The sequence below is a fragment of the Catharus ustulatus genome, chromosome 13, assembly GCF_009819885.2.
Source record: "Catharus ustulatus isolate bCatUst1 chromosome 13, bCatUst1.pri.v2, whole genome shotgun sequence".
In the NCBI taxonomy this organism is placed as follows: domain Eukaryota; kingdom Metazoa; phylum Chordata; class Aves; order Passeriformes; family Turdidae; genus Catharus; species Catharus ustulatus.
The window spans coordinates 603,873-621,166 of record NC_046233.1 but is presented as its reverse complement, the minus strand read 5'-3'; positions in this window follow the sequence as shown (position 1 = coordinate 621,166).

Sequence of the window (17,294 nt, the reverse complement as noted above, 5' to 3'; positions counted from 1 at the left end):
ACCCCTGCCATGGCAGGGACACCTCCCACCTTCCCAGGCTGCTCCCAGCCAGATGTCCCCATCCCTGGAGTGTCCCAGGAATTCCTGGAGGTGGCACTCAGCCCTGGGGACAAGGGGGACACGGCTGGGACTCGCTGGGCTGGGAGGGCTCTGCCAGCCTCAGTGGTTCTGTGTCACCCTGTGCCTGAGGGGGAAATGTCACTTCCCTGGGCTGTCCCTGCATGTCCCAGGGTGTGCCCTGGGCTGTCCCTGCATTTCCCAGGATGGATCCTGGGCTGTCCCTGCATTTCCCAGGTGTGCCCTGGGCTGTCCCTGCATGTCCCAGGGTGTGCCCTGGGCTGTCCCTGCATTTCCTGGAATGGATCCTGGGCTGTCCCTGCATGTCCCAGGGTGTGCCCTGGGCTGTCCCTGCATTTCCCAGGGTGTGCCCTGGGCTGTCCCTGCATTTCCCCCGTGGCTCCGTAGGTGGCGAGTGCTGCCTTCCCAAAGCAGCCCAGAGTGAATTCAGGATTCCTGCTGCTCGGGATTCCTTCGGTGCTGCGGAGCTGGGCAGGGGCTGGGGGCGCTCATCCAGCCAGACAGGACATCCCCACCATTCTCACAGCATCCTCAGAGCATCCTCACACCATCCTCACAGGATTCTCACGGCATCTTCACAGCATCTTTAAAGCATCCTTAGAGCACCCTCAGAGCATCCTCACAGCATCCTCACAGCACCTTCACAACATCCTCACAGGATCCTCACAGGATCCTCAGAGCATCCTCACAGCATCCTCACAGCCCCTCACAGCATCCTCACAGGATCCTCACAGGATCCTCGCAGCCCCTCTCAGCCCCATCAGAGCAGCCCTGGGGCGCCCTGCAGTCCCCGGAGCTCTCCAGAGCAATGCCATGGAGTGCAGGAAGATGAAATTCCCACCCTGCAGCCCCCGGAGCTCTCCAGAGCTCTCCATGGAGTGCAGGAGATGAAATTCCCACCCTGCAGCCCCCGGAGCTCTCCAGAGCTCTCCATGGAGTGCAGGAAGATGAAATTCCCGAGTTCTGCACATCAGCCCCACCTCTGTTCTCTCCGGATTTGCAGATGCCCAGTTCTGCTGAAACAGGAAAAAAAGGCAGGGAAAAGTTCCCAACACCCCAAGAACAAATCCCAGGGCTGCACTCTGCTGCCCGTTCCAGCAGAATTATCCAGGGATGGACGAGCCCTCAGCATAGCTGGACTCACAGATTTCCTGCTGAGGCTCCCAGTGATGGACCTGCACTGGGGGAGAGGACAGGGACACGTGTGGCACAGGGACACGAGTGGCACAGGGACACGTGTGGGGCAGTTCTGGGGGTTTCTCTGCCTCAGCAGGGATGAACTATCTGGGGTTTGGATGAACAACATCTGCCTGCACTGTCTCCTTTCATGCAGCATCACACAGACACATCCCTGACCCTCACACGTGCCACATCAATAAAGAAAAGGCTCAGTTTAGAAAGGAGCTGGGCAGATCCAGGCCTGGAGTAAATCCTGTGGCTGCAGCAGAGTCAGCAGAGAGCAGAGCTACAGAGCCTGCCCCACCAGGGCTGAGGGAATTGTTACTGCTGGGGATCTGCAGATTAGACAAGAAAAGTGTGTGGTTCATGGGAATGTGGGAGCTCTCCCAGCACGGGCAAGTGCCTGGAAATGGGCAGAGAGCTAAAGAACATTTTGATGTGTTTTAAAAGTGGCACGTGAAGATGTGTCCAGTTAAAGGCACTCAGACCCCTGCCCTGCTCCACACCCTCTGACATGCTGCAATCCATAAGAATTCACTTTCTGTGCCTAAACTGAGGGTGCCTAGCCCTCCTGCACAGCTCAGCATGGCGCTGCTGGGCTCAGCCACGCTGGGACATGGTCACAGCAACCAGACACCGGGCACTGTGACATGAGAGGGGTTTTCAGTCTTTCTGCTTTTCCTAAAAGACAATCTCAGCCTGGGTGTTCCTGACTGCAGATATAACCTGGGATTTATGAACAAACCAGCCTTAGCTGGTGTGACCTTGTGATGTGGTTCTGAGCCCAGCCTGAGCTTGGCTTTCTCTCACAGAACCGTTTGGGTGGGAAAAGCCCTCTGAGATCATTGAGCCCAACCATCAAGTGTTTCCTTCACAGAATCACAGAATCCTGGGGTGGTTTGGGTTGGAAAGGACCTCAAAGAGCCCCCAGTCCCAAATCCCCTCCTGTGGGCAGGGACACTTCCCCTGGAGCAGGTTCTTCTCTGAGGGATTCGATTTTGGGAGCTGCTGCTGTTCTCCTCAGCCTATAAAACACTTCAAAGATAATAATTTAATGAGCAGTTTAAGATGATGGACCATCTTTGTGTTTCTTATCTCTGAGTTTACTCAGCACTAAGATAACCATAATAAATCCCTTTATTATGCCTGAGATGTTTTTTGGCTCTGGTTCTGCCAGCAGGAAGGGGGAGCGCAGCACCAGCGTGAGCTCAGCACATTTCACACCCCCAACAACTCAGGGTGCATTTCCTGAGCACAGCAAGGATTTGGGGTAAAATAGAGATTAATGGCTTGAAAATAACGGGGAATATTTATGGCCTGAGCCTTCCTTTGTCACTGGGCTGTGCTGAGGTTTGCTGGTGTCCAGCCCTGGCCCTGCAGAGCTCCCCACCCCTCACAGGCAGTGTGTATTCACTTCCCCACAGCAGGGAGAGGCACAAGGATGGAAATGTCCACAGCAAAAATCACCCCCAAAGCCTGACCCTGAGGGGCCACATCCCATGGCACACATGAGTTCAGTTTTATTCTGTTAAATCCCCAGCAGAAGTGATAAACATCAGCTGAGATGATGCCCTGCCCTGGGACAGGAGGGGAGCTCTCTGAAATGCATTTGCTGTTTGTGTGTGGCTCCAGGAGCCTGAGGCAGCAGCCAGTGAAGCTGAGGAGCATCAGCAGAGCCCACCCTGAGCTCAGAGCTGGGCTTTGCCTTCCCAGCCCTGCTCCCAGACTGGATCCTGCTGCCGTGGGGAGAAGGGAATCCCCACAGGAGCCTGGCAGGAGCTGCCCCTGCCCTCCTGCCTGCTGCCAGCCCTGCCCCTTCTCTCTTCCTCCTTTTTAAAAATGAAGTTTTTTTCCTCACCTGGATCAAGAGTTCTCAACCCTACCCAGCTCCACGTCCAAGTTTTAATTAAGATCAGCGCAGGACTTTGAAGCTCTCAGATAAAAGCAGGCCATAAATGCAGCAAATTCTATTTCCGAGAGGCGTCGGGAGAGATAAGAAAAGTCCCAAGCCCCATATTTGCATTTTTTGGAAATTTGAAGAATCTGGGGCCTAAGTAATTCTTGGATATTTATAGACCTGGGCCTTTCAGTTCTGTTATTCAGGTCAGAACAAGTCTCTACGCCCTTCACCTCACAGGCATTTGGTCTCTGCTTTTGCACTGCAGCCTTGCAGCCCGTTCTATAATTGAGGCAGTTATTTGGGGGTAGGTGTGAATCCACGTGTACACATGTTTGTGGTCTAGTGTGACTTTAAAAATAAAGTTTCTGATGCTGCAAACACTTCCACATACCCTGAACCAGACGTAATTAATGCCATGGAGATTACTGAAGGAAAATAAAATGCATTTCTGGGGAAGATGGGACCATTCACTTACATCACTCAAGCAAGATTAACTTGAGATGTTTGCCATGTAAATGCTTAGCTGAGAAATTCCCCAGAAAGTAAACTCAGAACTAGAGTTGCTCTTTTGCCCAGTGTCCATTTTGTTTTCAGTGCAGGGTTGTTTATGGGATTTTTGGAGTCATTCTGGAATTCTCTGAGCAGGGGCTGAAGTCAATGGAATGAAATAAACTCCAGTCCTGAGATTCTCGTGTCAAAACCATTTTGGGGTGAAACTCTGCAAATCTGGGAAGGCCAAGGAGCCACACGTGCCAAGGTCCTTGGAGGGGGTGCCAAGCTCTGAGTGCTCGGTGTCTGGAGCAGGAACATTAACCCTGCTGTGATTTATCTGCTGCACACTGAGCTTCTCACTGGGTTGCAGAATGCATCTGGACCAGCCTAATGAGCACATTCTTCACCATTAGAGAGGCTGTGGAGGGCTTCAAATATTTTAGACATGATTCACAGAGCCAAAAGGTCTTGTTTACTGATATGCTATTTATACCTAGCTCAATTAAACCTCTTTGGAAAGAAAAAAATTCAAGGATGCCAACACTGGCAGTGCTGTTGGAAGTGAGCATCTCCTCGTTAAAAAGGTTAGAAAAACACCATTAATAATTCTGATGGGCTCTGTTTATGCCCCAGTGTGTGTCCAAGTGCACCCAGTGTCCTGCCCAGTGTGGTTTTGGCAGCAGCTCAGCCCAGGAGGGGTCTGGCCGTGTCCTGGTGCTGCTGGTGCCAGGTGCCACCAGCCCAGCCCTCACCCTCCTGGCAGGGCTGAGCTGCCCCACGCCCTGCAGCAGCCTGAGGGGCCAGCACAGGCTCAGGGAGCCCCAGGAAGGGACAGAACCAGAGCCAGGGCTGCTCTCCCCAGGGAGCAGAGCTCTCCCACCAAGGTGTTCCCATCCCTGCCAGGATCTGGAGGCTGCTCTGAGCACCCTGCTCCAGTGCAAGGAGTCCTGCCCAGGGCAGGGCATGGATCCAGGTGGGCTTTAGGGTCCCTTCCACCTCAAACCCTCCCTGTGTCCCCAGGTTCTGCTGCTCCAGCTCCTCGGTGACCGCTGCCAGGAGAGGAGCTGGGAGTTCCCAGGAGCTGCAGGGATGGGGCTGAGGGTGGCAGGGGCACACAGCAGGGCCCTGGGGACAGCACAGGGACACAGGAGGAGCACAGCTCCACTGGGCTCTGCACAGCCAGGAAAGGGGGAGATCGCCAGGAGGTCCCGTTCTTGGGGAGAAGGAGATGCCTGCTCAGAGCAGAAAGTCAGAGGATAACACCAGGATCAGCTTCTTGGACATGTAGGGCTTCTGAGCCCCCAGAATCTCAGTTTCTTGGACATGCAGGGGCTTTGGAGCCTTCAGAATCTCAGTTTCTTGGACACACAGAGCTTCTGAGCCTTCAGAATCTCAGCTTCTTGGACACACAGAGCTTCTGAGCCTTCAGAATCTCAGCTTCTTGGACATGCAGGGCTTTGGAGCCTTCAGAATCTCAGTTTCTTGGACATGCAGGGGGTTTGAACCTTCAGAATCTCAGTTTCTTGGACATGCAGGGGGTTTGAACCTTCAGAATCTCAGTTTCTTGGACATGCAGGGCTTTGGAGCCTGAGCTTGAGGGAAGTCTGTGCATGGATATCCATTTCCATGGATAAATCCAGCATCCTGCCATGTGCTCCCAGCAGGGTTAAGCTGTCCCTGACACTCCCACCCCTGTGTGGGGACATGCACAGCCAGGGCTCCCTGTCCCATGTCACCAAACCTCGCCCAAGCCCTGGCAGGAGCGAGGAGCCCGAGATAAGGAGGAGATAAGGAGCAGTTCCTGCGGCAGGAGCGCCGGGAGCGCTGCCATGGAATCCTGAGACGTAAATCAGGGGTGGAAAGGAAGCACAACAGCTTTTATAGAACACTTCAGAGCCATGTACTCATTAAATAACAAAGGGTTTTTTCCCTTAATACACTATTAACAAATTCCAAACCATCGTATCTTTAAAAAAATTGTCCTCCAGTGGAGTGGAAAGTGAACTAATGTGGGCTTGGAAAGAGGTTGGGAGTGCAACAAATTATAAATGCTTTCTCCTTTATCAGCATTAGAGAGTACTATTAATTTTAAAAATAGCTTCTAAAAACATACATGGCATACCATAATGGAGATGGCTGGGTTTCAATACATCATCCTGATGACTCTTTCCACAGCAATGAGTTATGCAGACACTGCTTTGCAAATATGGCATGTAGGGGCTGCAGGGAACGCTCAAAAAGACAGCTTTGTCTTTGGGTTCAGGGTGGGGCTGGGATTCCCAGCAGGAGCACTCAGGGATGAGCTCTGTGTGATGGGACATCCCTTCCCACCAGCAGCATCCCTGCAGAACATCCATCATCCCGCAGAGCCGGAGCCAGCCCTCTGCACGTTCTGAATGGTTACAGATGAAGATGTTAATGGCCAGGGCTGTGTGCCTGAGCAGCTCCTGAAGGGCTCGGTGCTAATTGGCACCTCCCAGGCTCTGGGTCTGAGTGCTGGGGAGGCAGTTTCCATGGCAAGGGCTGTTTTTATTGGCTGCTTGCAGGAAAGAGACACATAAAACCCTGACTGGGGCCAGAAGTGAGTTAGAAAAATCCCTGGGTAGCTCTAACTTACACTCGACTTTGTTTGCTTGCCTGTTTTTTTGGTCCCTCAGGCTGCACAGCTCTTTACTCCTCACAATGCAGCAATTACAAATATGAGGGAGGTCAGTGCCCCCTTCCCCAGCCCCGGAGGGCCTGGGGAAAGCTCTGCCTTCCCTCTGTGGGAAAGGAGCCCCAGCCCAGTGTCCCATCCTGGGATGTGTCCCCAGGGTTCCTGTGCCACCCCTGCAGCTCTCTCCCCTCTCCAGCAGGCATTTTCAGCTCATTCACCAGTTCTGAATTGCCCAAAGCCCCACGGTGCCTCAGTGCCCAGAGCTCTGCTGGAGCAGGGCTGACCAAGGAGCCAGAGTTTGCACATTTTATTGGGAATGCACACTTGGGTTTCTCTCTCGTGGCCCCTTCCATGTGCACTGCAGCACCAGCTCCTGTCCAAGGGTCCTTCAGCTGCACATTCCCAAATTTTCTTCCCCACTATTTACAGAACAGTATTGTTACTTCCCTGGCAGGTGAGAATATTCCTGACAGAGCCCATGAGGGTTCCCTGGTCCTGTTTTCTTTTATTTAGTAACTCAGGACTATCCTTAATTTAATCACCATTTACTGGTTCCCTAATTCAACCCAAAAGACCAGAATCCATTGAAAGGCAGAAGATTCATTCTCTAAAGGAATTTGAATAATGGTCAAGCTGTAGTGGTAAGGTTGGCAAAGTCACTTATTTTACTGCTTTATCACCTCTAAAAAACAAATGTTCCTGCCTAGTAATGTCAAACTCCACTTCCCTGTGCCTGGGCTGTCGAACTCCCTTCCTTCAGGCATTCCCTCCTCCCCTGCTCCCAGCCGTGGCTCCTGGGCTCATGAGCTCCTGCTGCCCACGGGGGAAGGTGGCAACTGAATCCGTGTGCAGTGACAGGACCTGGATCTGCATGCTCCTGTTCTCAGACACAAACCCATCCCCAGCCCTCACACAGCACTGCTTCCTCTCTTGTTGGTGTGATTACAGAGATAAATAATTCTGCTGGAGCAGCGCTGGGTGAGATCTTTACAATGACAGCTACAAGGAAATTCCTTTGCCCAGATTTACCTCCACACGCTGCTATGGAGCTCAGAGCTGTAAATCTGCTTCCTCTGTGGCCAAGAGCCACATTCCAAACCCAGGCAGTGAATGTGTGTGTGTGAGGCTGTGACGGATGGACACACACACCGTGGGCACAGCCAGCCCTTTCCTTTCCTTTCCTTTCCTTTCCTTTCCTTTCCTTTCCTTTCCTTTCCTTTCCTTTCCTTTCCTTTCCTTTCCTTTCCTTTCCTTTCCTTTCCTTTCCTTTCCTTTCCTTTCCTTTCCTTTCCTTTCCTGTCCTTTCCTGTCCTTTCCTGTCCTTTCCTGTCCTGAACTTTCCTGAACTTTCCTTTCCTGAACTTTCCTTTCCTGAACTTTCCTGAACTTTCCTGAACTTTCCTTTTCCTTTCCTTTCCCTCCCCAGTTTTTCCCAGTACTCCATAAGTTCAATATCCAGCAGCACCTCTCCAGATGATGACCCAGCTCACCCTGGGAGCCATAATTTCCCATCCTGTTCTGGTCCCTCATTTCCCATCCTGTTCTGTTCTCTCATTTCCCATTCTGGTCCCTCGTTTCCCATCCTGTCCTGGTCCCTCATTTCCCATCCTGTTCTCTCATTTCCCATCCCGTTCTGTTCTCTCATTTCCCGTTCTGTTCTCTCATTTCCCGTTCTGTTCTCTCATTTCCCGTTCTGGTCTCTCATTTCCCATCCTGTTCTCTCATTTCCCATCCTGTTCTGTTCCCTCATTTCCCATCCTGGTCTCTCATTTCCCATCCTGTTCTCTCATTTCCCATCCTGGTCCCTCGTTTCCCATCCTGTTCTGTTCTCTCATTTCCCATCCTGTCCTGGTCCCTCATTTCCCGTTCTGGTCTCTCATTTCCCATCCTGGTCTCTCATTTCCCATTCTGTTCTCTCATTTCCCATCCTGTCCTGGTCCCTCATTTCCCGTTCTGTTCCCATCAGTTGCTGTCACCAGGGGTTCCAGCTCCATCCTGCAGCAGGCTCTGAGGAGTGTTCTGCACCGTGGTTCCCACAGTGAGAGATCTCTGAGAGCAATCAGGATTGTTTCTGCTTCCAGCAAAGGAGAAGAGACTTGGCTGTTTGCACATGGCCGAGTTCTGTGTTCTGGTGTTGTTTGTTTTATCGAGCCTACAGAACAGAATTAAAAGATTCCCATTTTGCTGTTGTTTAGGCAGTAACTGAGGTGTGTCTCTCACTGGTATGAATTTCCCAGGAGAAATTTAGAGACCCACTGAGGGAACAGAAATACCTTCATCTTTTCAAATCATGAAACTTCTGCTCCCTTATTCCCTGGCAGAGTTTCCCTCAGGAATCTCCAGGGTGCTCAGCCCGTGCCAGTCCAGCACGGAGCCAAGGGAGGGAGAATTTCCCCAGACAGGTCCAGAGTTACAGCCCCTTAAATCAAATTAGTGACAGCACCTGAGTGGGAGCCTCAGGGAGATGAAGGAGCTGGCAGCTTCAAAGAGGGACAGCGAGGTCATAAACAAGATTAACACAAAGCTGATGGAGAAATGGAGATAAACACAGGCATGTCCATGTAGTGCCAGAAGGGCTGCACACCACACTTGGGCAAGAGTTTGAGGCCTCTTGTAGTCACAGCGAGGATACCCTGTGAGGGACAGGGACAGGGGCTGGGGCTGGACAGGGACAGGGACAGGAGCAGGGACAGGGGCTGGGACAGCGGCTGGGGCTGGGACAGGAAGAGGGACAGGAGCAGGGACAGGGAAAGGGATGGAACAGGGACAGGGACAGGGATGGGGCAGGGACTGGGATGGGAATGGGGACAGGGACAGGGGCTGGGACAGGGACAGGGACACAGGGACAGGGACAGGGGCTGGGACAGGGACAGGGACAGGGGCTGGGACAGGGACAGGGACAGGGACAGGGACGGGGCAGGGATGGGACAGGGACAGGGATGGGGACAGGGACAGGAGCAGGGACAGGGGCTGGGACAGGAGCAGGGACAGGGACAAGAGCAGGGACAGGGATGGAACAGGGACAGGGACAAGGGCTGGGGCTGGGACAGGGATGGGGCAGGGACAGGGATGGGAATGGGGACAGGGACAGGGACTGGGGCTGGGACTGGGACTGGGGCTGGGACAGGAAGAGGGACAGGAGCAGGGACAGGGAAAGGGATGGAGCAGGGGATGGGACAGGGACAGGGGCTGGGGATGGGGCTGGACAGGGACAGGGACAGGGGCTGGGGCTGGGACAGGAGCAGGGACAGGGACAAGAGCAGGGACAGGGATGGAACAGGGACAGGGACAGGAGCAGGGACAGGAGCAGGGACAGGGGCAGGGACAGGGACAGGAGCAGGGACAGGGACAGGAGCAGGGACAGGAGCAGGGACAGGGACAGGAGCAGGGACAGGGGCTGGGGTCACATTTTGGGCACACGAGCTCATCTCAGGGTGAATTCCTTCAGTGCCCTCGCTGCTGTGTGAGCACTGATGGGCAGTGTCCCCTGGGAGCTGTCACTGTCACAGCCCCGTGGCACAGCAAGGCCCTTCATCCCCAGCTCTTCCAGCTCTCGAGAACATTTGATAAACTGGAGCTAAACCATCAGGAAATAAATGCTTTCTTTAAAATCCATAGCTGTTTTTTGAACTTGCGAGCAGCCGGTTAAGCTGGATGGATTTAGAGAGGCCCTGCAGTGTTTTTCTGTTGAAATACCAGATGATAAACACAATTTTTCTTGTGTCCCTGCAGAAACAAGACAGCCTGGGGTAACATAAAATGTTCCTTGACTTCCTTCTGACAATGGCCCATTTCTTCTTTTAGAGAATGATTAATATTTATTACTACAGTAAATGGCAATTTAAATATATGTTGAGCCCTGCAGTGTACCATTAATTTAAGGAAACAGGACACCTCCTATCAAACCTCAATGGGTCCTTCTGCAGTGAATTATGGGGGTGATCTGGCAGCCTTTTCAGAGGAGTTCCTGAGCCCTTCCCATGCAGCAGCAGATCGCTCTGATGGCAATGCCCAGGTGAGGCACCTCTGTCACACTGCAAGCAGCAGCAAAATAATCAGCAAGTGGGAAAATGTGAATATCCATGTTCTCCTCGTGAAGGCTGTGGAGAGAAGTGCTCCATCCTGTTCCATCCTTGTCCATCCTTGTCCACCCTGATCCATCCTTGTCCATCCTTGTCCATCCTTGTCCACCCTGCTCCATCCCAGGGCTGTGCTGGGGGCAGGACTGCTCCATCTGTAAAAGGTCCCTGGTAATTTCTTCCAAAAGAGGGTTTGGAGCTGGGAGAGAGCCCTTTGTGGCCAAGTTTCAATGAAGAAGATACTTTGCAGAGGAGGAATCTTTGGGTTTGACCCTTCTGCTCTTTGGGATTCCTGAGCTGTTTTCAGATGTGCCTTTTGGAAAGTTAAAAGAGGGCTCTTAGTGTCAAAAAGAAAAACAGTTAATCCATAAAACGACATGCCAGACCCTAAAGAGGAGCATCAGATAAGGTTTGCTAATGGTTCTATTTTTCAACTGCAAAACTACTTTTGTTCCTTTTGCATTCTTGCATTTCTAAGATTTCTCCCTGGTAGTAAAGTTCCTAATGTCATAACATTTCAGTCTTCAAGGGCCAGCCCAGGGCCCTGACACAGACACTCACACAGAGGTGTCAGACACTTGGCCATGGTTTATTTACCTGCACTTCCAATGCCCGATAAGGCAGCGGGGTCTCGCTCAGCAGGACTCTGTCATTGTGGGGTGAAGCATTTACAGCCCCAGGACAAACCCTGAGCCCAGCAGAGCTGCACTGCAGCTCCAGCAGCACAGCTGGATCCTGTGGGCATGTCTGGAACAGCTGGACTTGGTCTGCCCTGCCACACCTCACTATCCCTTCTGCTCCAGCATCTTCATCCTCCCACACCTCCTACATCATCCTCACCGTCCCCTCTGATCCAGCACCTTCATCCTCCTACATCACCCTCACTATCCCTTCTGATCCAGCACCTTCATCCTCTTTTATCATCCTCACCGTCCCCTCTGCTCCAGCATCTTCATCCTCCTACACCTCCTACATCATCCTCACCGTCCCCTCTGCTCCAGCACCTCCAGCAGCTGCATTCTCCTACTCCAGCTTCATCATCTCCACCCCCTCATCATCTCCACCCCCTCATCATCTCCACCCCCTCATCATCTCCCCCCCTGCAGCCCTGTGACTGGCCCCTGCCCTCCAGATGCACATGCTGGCCTCTAACAGCCTCAGACATCAGCTAGAGCAGCCCCTCACCTGAAACGTCCCTTCTGGGACAACTCTTCTTTCCTTTGTGTCCACCCACAGCTTCCTCAAGAGCTTTGACTCCTCCAGATTCAATCTCCTCCCTCCCCAGATTCACCCTCTGAGCAGGTGGGACAAAGTCACTGCTGGGCAGAGCCCTGAGGACAGGGGTGATGTGATGGAGATGGGACAGGGCAGCCCTGTGACATCCCCAGGGCACAGAGCTCTGCCCATCTCAGAGCAGGACGGTCCCACAGCAGCAGAATGGTTCCCCAGTCCCTGAGCAGCCTCCAGCTGGGTTTGGGCACTGCAGGCTGTGCCAGCCCCATGGCACCCATTGTCCCCAAACACAGGACTGGCTGTGCCAGGCCATTCCCATGTCCCCAAACACAGGACTGGCTGTGCCATCCCCATGTCCCCAAACACAGGAGTGGCTGTGCCAGCCCCATGTCCCCAAACACAGGACTGGCTGTGCCATCCCCATGTCCCCAAACACAGGACTGGCTGTGCCAGCCCCATGTCCCCAAACACAGGACTGGCTGTGCCAGCCCCATGTCCCCAAACACAGGACTGGCTGTGCCATCCCCATGTCCCCAAACACAGGACTGGCTGTGCCAGCCCCATGTCCCCAAACACAGGAGATGGCTCTGCCATCCCCATGTCCCCAAACACAGGACTGGCTGTGCCATTCCCATGTCCCCAAACACAGGAGATGGCTGTTCCATTCCCATGTCCCCACACACAGGACTGGCTGTGCCATCCCCATGTCCCCAAACACAGGACTGGCCATGCCAGCCCCATGTCCCCAAACACAGGACTGGCTGTGCCAGCCCCATGTCCCCAAACACAGGACTGGCTGTGCCATCCCCATGTCCCCAAACACAGGAGTGGCTGTGCCATCCCCATGTCCCCAAGCACAGGACTGGCTGTGCCATTCCCATGTCCCCAAACACAGGACTGGCTGTGCCATCCCCATGTCCCCACACACAGGACTGGCTGTGCCATCCCCATGTCCCCAAGCACAGGACTGGCTGTGCCAGCCCCATGTCCCCAAACACAGGAGTTGGCTGTGCCAGCCCCATGTCCCCAAACACAGGACTGGCTGTGCCATCCCCATGTCCCCAAACACAGGACTGGCTGTGCCATCCCCATGTCCCCAAACACAGGAGTGGCTGTGCCATCCCCATGTCCCCAAGCACAGGACTGGCTGTGCCATTCCCATGTCCCCAAACACAGGACTGGTTGTGCCAGCCCCATGTCCCCAAACACAGGACTGGCTGTGCCAGCCCAGCCCCGTGTCCCCAAACAGAGGAGATGGCTGTGCCATTCCCATGTCCCCAAACACAGGATTGGCTGTGCCAGCCCCATGTCCCCAAACACAGGAGATGGCTGTGCCATTCCCATGTCCCCAAACACAGGATTGGCTGTGCCAGCCCCATGTCCCCAAACACAGGAGTTGGCTGTGCCAGCCCCATGTCCCCAAACACAGGACTGGCTGTTCCATTCCCATGTCCCCAAACACAGGAGATGGCTGTGCCAGCCCCATGTCCCCAAACACAGGAGATGGCTGTTCCATCCCCATGTCCCCACACACAGGACTGGCTGTGCCAGCCCCATGTCCCCAAACACAGGAGCTGGCTGTTCCATCCCCGTGTCCCCACACACAGGACTGGCTGTGCCATCCCCATGTCCCCAAACACAGGACTGGCTGTGCCATCCCCATGTCCCCAAACACAGGACTGGCTGTGCCAGCCCCATGTCCCCAAACACAGGAGATGGCTGTTCCATCCCCATGTCCCCAAACACAGGAGTGGCTGTGCCAGCCCCATGTCCCCAAACACAGGAGTGGCTGTGCCAGCCCCATGTCCCCAAACACAGGAGATGGCTGTTCCATCCCCATGTCCCCAAACACAGGAGATGGCTGTGCCATTCCCATGTCCCCAAACACAGGACTGGCTGTGCCAGCCCCATGTCCCCACAGTTCCCCTGAGCAGCACAGCACAGGCAGAGGTAAAGGGAGTCCTTGACTCAAAATAAAAGGGCAGAAAGATAAAGATAATTCATTCTCTCCGTGTGTGTCATTTCCCACATCACAGACAGACTCACAGAGCTCCCAGCCCATGACTCTGCCGTGATTTCAAATGCTTTACTCACTACAAAAAATCTTTTGATGATGAAACCAAGTGCGTAAAGTTTGGAAGAAAGTGAATATAGCCAAATTAGGAAAGCCCTCCCTAACAGCTGTGTTCAAAACCACACGTATTGCTGGTTTATTTTTTAATCTACATTACTGAATCTATTTTTGACTACAAACGGGATGACTCATTTGATCACGACCAGTGAAAAAACTCTGTGTGTGTGTCGCCACAAAATATTTCTGAGAGTTGATGCAGTATTTTCCTTCCTTCCTACTTCAATCCTGTATCTCTGTAAATCAACCACAGGGAAAAGCAGCACATACAAAAATTCAGGTTATCTTAGTCAACATTAATAGAAAAGGAGCTGCCTGGATTTAACTGGCCTTTGTCTGCCTTTTTGATTAGTTTTTTCCATTTATTTTCCTGTCATTTCCCTTTGATTGCTCTGCTCTGACTGGAGATCCAGGAGATGAAAATTTCTTCAAAAATATTTCAACCAAATCCATAGCTCTACTACCACGCTCATGGAAGGGTGAAAACACTTAACTGGAAGCAGCTGCAGAGCCGTATTTTCTACTTCATTTATCCCTTTATGTCTGTACAAAGGAGAAAAATTGAAAATTAGCCAAGAATGTAATACCTCAGATTGCCTCCCTAGAAAACACGGCAGAGTTTGCAGTAATCCCCTTAACCACAGCACCAGCCCCTCTTCCTCCAGCACCCAGAGGGGTGAAACCCCGTCCCAGAGGTGATGCTGGGCTGTCCCTGCTCCTGGGCTGTCCCTGCTGCTGGGCTGTCCCTGCTCCTGGGCTGTCCCTGCTCCTGGGCTGTCCCTGCTGCCACCTCAGGGTGTGCTCCTGCCACCTCACCGACCCACAGCATCAGAAACATTCATCAGCCCTGGCCATTTCTGTTCTCTGTGGGCAGATTTTCACTGAATTTCCCAAGAAGTCATTCAAACAGCCCCTCTGGAGGGACACCCCTGGTGTGGACGTGCCTGGAAGCACCAGGGCTCCATGGGCTCCTCACCCCCGAGCCCACAGCCTCAGCGTGCTGGGGAGCAGCAAACCTCACCCCCAGCTTGCATCCCTTCCTCCACTGATGCCTTTCATTTCTTTCTGCTGTCCCCATGGCCAGGCTGATGTCCCCAGAGCCAGACTGCTGTCCCCATGGCCAGGCTGCTGTCCCCATGGCCAGGCTGCTGTCCCCAGTGACAGGCTGCTGTCCCAGTGACAGACTGCTGCCCCATGTCCAGACTGCTGTCCCCATGGCCATACTGCTGTCCCCAGTGACAGACTGCTGTCCCCATGGCCATACTGCTGTCCCCAGTGACAGACTGCTGTCCCCATGGCCATACTGCTGTCCCAGTGACAGACTGCTGTCCCCAGTGACAGACTGCTGTCCCCAGTGACAGACTGCTGTCCCCATGGCCATACTGCTGTCCCAGTGACAGACTGCTGTCCCCAGTGACAGACTGCTGTCCCCCGTACCAGACTGTTGTCCCCATGGCCAGACTGTTGTCCCCAGAGGTCAGCACACCCCCAGGAGGCCCCGTCTGGTGACCCCTGTGCAGGGATGGTTTTGTGCTGACAAAAGCTGCCAGTGAATCAACAGGAAGCTGAAATCCCTGATTCTCATAAGCGACATCCCTGCCGCTGTGTCAGCCAGTGACGGGAGCAGGGATCAGCTGGCTTTAGTCACAGCAGGGTTCTGTCCCTTCCTAGCACAGAGCTAACTTTAGCCCAAACTCAGTACTGGGCACTGATCCCCTGCTGGCAGCCCTCCCACAGCTCGGCTGTCTCAGAGCGCCTGGAGCTCACCTGGAGCTCACCTGTCCTGGAGCTCACCTGTCCCTGGAGCTCACCTGTCCTGGAGCTCACCTGTCCTGGAGCTCACCTGGAGCTCACCTGTCCTGGAGCTCACCTGTCCTGGAGCTCACCTGCCCTGGAGCTCACCTGGAGCTCACCTGTCCTGGAGCTCACCTGTCCCTGGAGCTCACCTGTCCTGGAGCTCACCTGTCCTGGAGCCCTCCTGTCCTGGAACTCACCTGGAGCTCACCTGGAGCTCACCTGGAGCTCACCTGTCCTGGAGCTCAGCTCACCTGGAGCTCACCTGTCCTGGAGCTCACCTATCCTGGAGCTCACCTGTCCTGGAGCCCTCCTGTCCTGGAACTCACCTGGAGCTCACCTGGAGCTCACCTGGAGCTCACCTGTCCTGGAGCTCAGCTCACCTGGAGCTCACCTGTCCTGGAGCTCACCTATCCTGGAGCTCACCTGTTCTGGAGCCCTCCTGTCCTGGAACTCACCTGGAACTCACCTGGAGCTCACCTGTCCTGGAGCTCACCTGGAGCTCACCTGTCCTGGAGCTCAGCTGTCCCTGGAGCTCTCCTGTCCTGGAGCTCACCTGTCCTGGAGCTCACCTGTCTGGGAACTCACCTGGAGCTCACCTGTCCTGGAGCTCACCTGTCCTGGAGCTCACCTGTCCCTGGAGCTCTCCTGTCCCTGGAGCTCACCTATCCTGGAGCTCACCTGTCCCTGGAACTCACCTGGATCTCATCTGGAGCTCACCTGTCCTGGATCTCACCTGGAGCTCACCTGTCCTGGAGCTCACCTGTCCTGGAGCTCACCTGGAGCTCACCTCCTCTGGAGCTCTCCTGTCCCTGGAGCTCACCTGTCCCTGGAACTCACCTGGAGCTCACCTGGAGCTCACCTCCTCTGGAGCTCACCTCCCCTCTCCCCGGCTGCCCCCTCTGCCAGCACATTTCATCCCCAGGATCTTTATGGTTCTCTGTCCCTGTGTCTTGCCAGGCTGACCCATTCACAAACCTGGAGCTAAAGCAGCCCCTGTCCAGCCTGGCTGTGTTTCCCACCCCAGAGAGCTCCCTGTCCAGCCTGGCTGTGTTTCCCACCCCAGAGATCTCCCCCATCAGATCAGGACGTGGGGAATGTCCTGCCCTTGGTGTGGTGTGCCCCTCACTCTGCCCCTGAGTCACTACCATGGTTCGTTTGTGCTATTGATAACTACAGCTGTTCCAGATGTGTTTGTATTGCCAATGGAAGCATCCAGAAGGGTTCTAACTCCTATTCCAGCGCTGGGTTTATGCTGCTGGAAGGCCTTGGCTGCTCAGGGAGTGCCCAGTGCTGCTCAGCACCCGGAGCTGTGGGGGCACAGCTCTGCTACTGCTGCCTGAACCTAAACCCAACAAACCAAGCCCACCCAAACCTGCCACTCATACCTGTCACATCTCCCTGCTACACGGATTCACCCCCACACAAAAACATTCCCTCCACACTCTCCAAGGCGTGAGCTCAGCTCCTGTGAGCCTGGCAGACCATGGGGACCTGCCCCAGTGTCCCTGCGTGGGTGGCAGCGTGGCAGGGCCCTGCTCCTGCTGGCTGCTGGCCTGGCACCCCGTGCCCCGTGCCCTGCGGTGCCTTGGTGAGTTCTTTCCTATGTCCCAGGTGCCACGTGCGTGTGTGCCTTGGGAAAGGCAGATAATGTCACCCCATTGCCATGTCAAACCTCTCCCAGGGCTGCCAAGCCCTTCATGAGCCTGAAAAACAATATCCCTGTGCTGTTTGTTCTCTCTGCTCACTCCC